This window comes from Peromyscus leucopus, chromosome 7 (assembly GCF_004664715.2).
Source record: "Peromyscus leucopus breed LL Stock chromosome 7, UCI_PerLeu_2.1, whole genome shotgun sequence".
Taxonomy (NCBI): Eukaryota; Metazoa; Chordata; class Mammalia; order Rodentia; family Cricetidae; genus Peromyscus; species Peromyscus leucopus.
The window spans coordinates 15,049,182-15,054,206 of NC_051069.1; the positions used below are offsets into that span (position 1 = coordinate 15,049,182).

General features: G+C 50.3%; 1 long non-coding RNA gene across 1 annotated transcript; it reads right to left on the reverse strand.

Moving 5' to 3' along the window:
- Window positions 1-1,906: 1,906 nt before the first annotated feature.
- On the reverse strand, window positions 1,907-4,587 carry LOC119088409. The gene is made up of 2 exons (XR_005092080.1): window positions 4,307-4,587; window positions 1,907-2,104 (listed from the first exon to the last, which is right to left on the reverse strand). It is a non-coding gene; the product is annotated as an uncharacterized LOC119088409 (long non-coding RNA).
- Window positions 4,588-5,025: the final 438 nt, after the last annotated feature.

Consider the following 5,025-nt stretch of genomic DNA (forward strand, 5'->3'; position numbering starts at 1 on the left):
AGGTAGCTCAGTGGTTAAGAGCACATCCTGCTCTTATAGAGAGCCAGAGTTCTGTTCCCAGCACCCATAATTGCCTGTAACTCAAGCTCCAGGGGATTCAACACCCTCTTGTGGCCTCCTTGGGCACCTGCATTCACGTGCACATAACCCACTCTGACACATAATCATAATTAAAGATAAAATAAATCTGGGGGGTGGGGAGATGTGTCTCTTTCCCTGTTCCATGGGTCCAGCTCCAGGCATTTCACTAAGTCACACAATCAGCTCCCCAACACACACACACACACACACACACACACACACACACCACCCAGCAACCCTCCTACTGAACAAGTTATTACTCAGGGAAAGGAGTGGACCCAGAGATGTATAACAAGAAACAAGCCCTGGAGATGAGCCTGGCTTTACCAACCCTAAGCAGCAATGGCTGTTAAACCCTTCATATTATTATTATTGTCACTCAGTTCCCGTGTGTGTGTGTGTGTGTGTGTGTGTGTGTGTGTGTGTGTGTGTGTGTCTGTGTGTCTGTGTGTCTGTGTCTGTGTGTGTCTGTGTTGAGTATGTCTGTGTGTACACATGTATGCAGGTGTGTTTGCCCATGCAGGCACAAACGGAGACCAGAGGCTGACAACATACGTATTCCTCCAATGCATCTCCAGGTTTGGTTTTGTTTGTTTTGAAACACGGTCTCAATGAACCTGCAACTCACTGTTTTGGCTCGACTGGCCAGCAAGTCCCTGGGGGTCTTCACCTCCCCACACGTGGGCAATGGATACATACCACCATGCCTGCCTTTTTCTTCTTCTGTGAGTGCTGGGGAGCTGAACTCCGAGCCTCGGGCTTACACAGCACGCACCCTGCCCACTGAGCCGCCTCCCCAGCCCGTTACACTCAGTCCCTTTTGCTCCTCTGTCTGTCTGTCTGTCTGTCTATATCTAATCTCTATTTCTCCTGTCTCTGCCTCTCTCCTCCACTCCCTTCCCTTCCTTTTCTTTCTCTCTTCACCTTGGGAAGACGTGCCTGTTAGCTTTGGTCAACTTGACACATACTAAGTCACTTGGGAAAACTCAGTTAAGGAATTTCCTCCACCAGATTGGCCTGTGCACATGTCCACGGGGGCATTTTCTTGTTGGATGGTTGATCCACCTCAGACAGTGCCACCCCGGGCAACTGGTCCTAGTTTGTCTAAAAAAGCAGACTGAGGAAGCCATTCAGCAGCATTCGTCCATGGCTGCTTCAGTTCCTGCCTCCAGGTTCCTGCCTTGGGCTCCTGCCCGGACTTCCCTCCATGACGGACTCTAACCTGTAAGATACAATAAACCCTTTCTTCCCCAAGTTGCTTTTGGTCATGGTGTCCACCACAGCAAGATGAAGCAAACTAGGACTGACAGTCACGTGGCCCCTTGAGAAGTAGAAAGGCTTTCCTGAGGAAGAAGGCTGCCCGGGAAGGGGGCTTATAACAACTGACTGGTTCGTGTCTTAAAGGGAAGAGAAGGAGCCCCACTTTGGCGACTCTTCCACTTTTACATATTACCTGCTGTTTCTGCTTCTTCTCTTTCTTCTGAGATGGGACCTCAAACTCCTAGCTCACATGATCGTCCTGCCTTAGTCCCACAAGTACCTGGGACGCCCCTATGAGTACCTTGTGCCTCATGGGACTTTGTCTCTCTTTCTTGTGGTGGGGACCAAACCTGGGGTCCTGCCCATGCTAAACAAGCTCTCTACACCGAGCGACATCTCCAGCCTTTGGAACTATTTCTTAATGGACCCTGATCTACTCCTCTGTCCAGAAAAATCAAAATGAAAGGAGATAGAAAATACAGTTGGGGTGAGTGAGAATTTGGAAGTTAAGGGGAGTGGGGAGAGATATGACCTGGAAAGTGTCGATTGATTCAAACACAGAGACTGGAAACATCAAAGGACTTTATTTGGGGTCTCAGCAATGGTAGCACAGGAAACATGAACTCAAATATCTGAATCACTGTTCCAAATAAGATAGGGGAGGCAGGAAATGTCGATTTATTACAAAGCCCTAACAAGACTCTTTGAGGGAGCAACTTCTGTTGGAGTTGAGAACAAGTGTGTGACAGGGACATTGTGACAGCTAAAAAAAGATAAAGAATAGAATGTAGGCATTAGTGAAAACATCCACAAAGTGAGAATTAATAACCCTTTGATGTGTACCCAAGTCCCCAAGATATCTGCAGACAAAGGGTGACCGGCTTCACACACACACACACACACACACACACACACACACACACACACACACACACAGAGCTGAGATGGTGGTCACTGCCTCCCAGTATCAGCAAAGTTCTGATTTTCAGCCAGAGTCCTCACCAGAGCATGTTCCCAGCTAGGAACCCTGCAAGTGACACTTCTAGGGACCAGCCCCAGGGCCCCGCCCACTGCGGCAGCCTATGAAAACTTACCCAGCTGATTTTCCCATGGGTTGACACCTCCTGAGCACTGATCTTCATTCACCTGCCCTGTGCAGCATCTCCTTGCTCCCCAGCTTGAGAGGTGAAGGGTTACAGCAGTGTGCTGCTGCCAGTGTGCAGGGCGGCCACTCTACCTGTCCCCAGTCCCTGCTGGCCCCGCCTGTCTTCTTCACAGCCATGGTCCCCTTTTCACCTTAGATATTGGTGACTCTATAGAACCCTGGACATTTGAACTCCAGACCACTTCCCTCCCCATCAAGGCATGTGCTAAAATACTAAAAGTTGCTCCAAAGTTGTTATCTTTTTTAAGATAGTTATAATTTTTCTCTTGAAACTATTCAGGGAGAAGTAGCTGCTTTGTAACTGGGACTTCCCAAAGAGAGAGAAGCCTGGCCCACACATTCCTCCAATTGTAATGAAACTTTTATGGATACTAAATTTAAGAATTAATGAGGTTGATAAAATGTTACAGTTGGATGTTTTATTGCAAATTTATTGGTTTTCATTTGGGCAGGATTCTCATTTTAGGGCCAAGCATTTCTTTTCCAATTATCATGCCCGTGTGGGCCTCTGAGGATGCCCAGTAGTGAGCTCCTTAGTGAGCAGACCCAGAGCCCTGTGCACACACACACACACACACACACACACACACACACACACCACATACTGTATGCGCACACACACCACACACATACTGTGTCCTTATCTATACACATACCACACACCCATACACACCTCATACACACATACATATACACACATACGCCATGCCCTTAGACACATACACACTTATGCCTCAGCGATACTTTGGTGGCAGAGGATTTGGCAAGTCAAAACAGGGACCCAGAAGCAGTGTCAGGTCACTTCATACGACAAGAGTACTACTTTTTTGAGACTTATTTTTTATGTGTATGACTCTGTATGCCACATATGTAGGGGTGCCTAAGGAGGCCAGAAGAGGCCACTGGACCCCCTGAGCTGGAATTACAAACAACTGCGAGCCACCCATGTGGGTGCCGGGAACCAATGCAGGTCCTCTGGAAGAGTGAGAAGCACTCTTAACCAATAAGCCACCTCTCCATCCCCTGACAGTACTTCTTTACCACAACCTGTGACTTAAGCTGCAAAGGGCACAGAACCCCAAACAAGTGACCCTCAGCACTGGCATGGCCATTTCTTTCCCTCTGAGAAGAGTAGGTCCTGGGCTAAAGGGGAGGGCCACATGCCCTGGGTTCCATAGTAGACACAGAGAAGTTGCTGGTGCTTTTTCCGTGACTGCAGGCTCTACCTTCTAAGCAGGTGATATTGGTACGAGTTGACGGGAGAGATTTCTGCATGGCACAAGGACAGTGCCCTGAAAGGGGGCGGGGGTGGTTTGAAAAGCAGACATTGGACACAGGGGCACAGTAGCCAGCCCCCTTCAGATCCAGATGGAGGGAATGGAGTGAGTCAACCTTCAGCCATGTCTGTAGCGAGGACTGAGGCAGAGAAAAAAAACGTTTGCTCCTGTCTTAGGTAGCAGCCAGCTACCTCCCTCCTTCACTTTCACGATGATCTGCTGAAATTCAATTTCTCGCCACTGGGTGGAGCCAATGTCCACAACAACAGAGTTGGGCCCCGATGCTCTGCAGCTGGGATCTGAAAGCAGTTGGTTGGGGGGATACAGCAGTAAGGAAAGGTGGGCTGTTTCAGAGTTCTTCCCCGGGGCCAGATAAGGGCATCGGAGAGAAAACTCCGTCCCAGAGCGCACTTTGTTTTTGTTGTTGTTGTTTTTTAATCTAAATAGTCTTCTCTGTCTAGACCCACGGTAAAAGCTAAGTGTACTCGAAGCTGACCCTAGCAGTCCCAAACCCCCCACTTACCTGATGTTTGGTGCCCTGAGAAAGGGTCAAGAGGAGTTGGACAGGGCTGCCTGGGGCAGCTGCTCCCAGCTCCAGCTCCTGCGGCTGGAGAGAGCACGCATGAAGCCAAGTGTCACCTCCAGAAAGGGCGATCCTGAAACCGGAGGTGGGAAGGTACCCGCCAGACCTCAAAGTATACATTTGCACAGGCTCTCCGGAGGCCGTCGCCTTCAGCACCGCCCCGGGCGGGCCGGGATGGTACTCAGCAGAGCTTAAGGCTTTGCAAAGCAGACGCTGCTGAACGAAGCCCCACACAAGCTGCAGAGGCAGGTGGAGGGGGCGGAGCTCCGGCCCCAGAGGCTCCCTCATTGGATGTAGGGGTTGCTGGGGTACTGACGAGGTGGAGGGGGGAGTAGCTGAGGAGGAGGGGGTGGAACCTGAATGAACTGAGAGGTGTGGGTTTTGAAAGGACTGCGTGGGAGGAGGTGCAGAAACCCGGGGCAGGTGTGGCGGGATCTTAGCTGGCCTCAAGAGTGGCCATTAACCGTGTTGTCCTCAGGCACACGAGCACATGGACCCAGATTTACTCAGGAGAACCAAGCTCCATGCTCCTTCAGGCAAGGCGTGCATCTTTTTGTACCTTACATCTCCCAGAACAGAACTCTTGTTTCCCTAGTGTGTGTGTTTGGGGATCGGGACCTGAACCGAAGGTATCGGCTGGCTCCTCCCCTTGCTGGCTT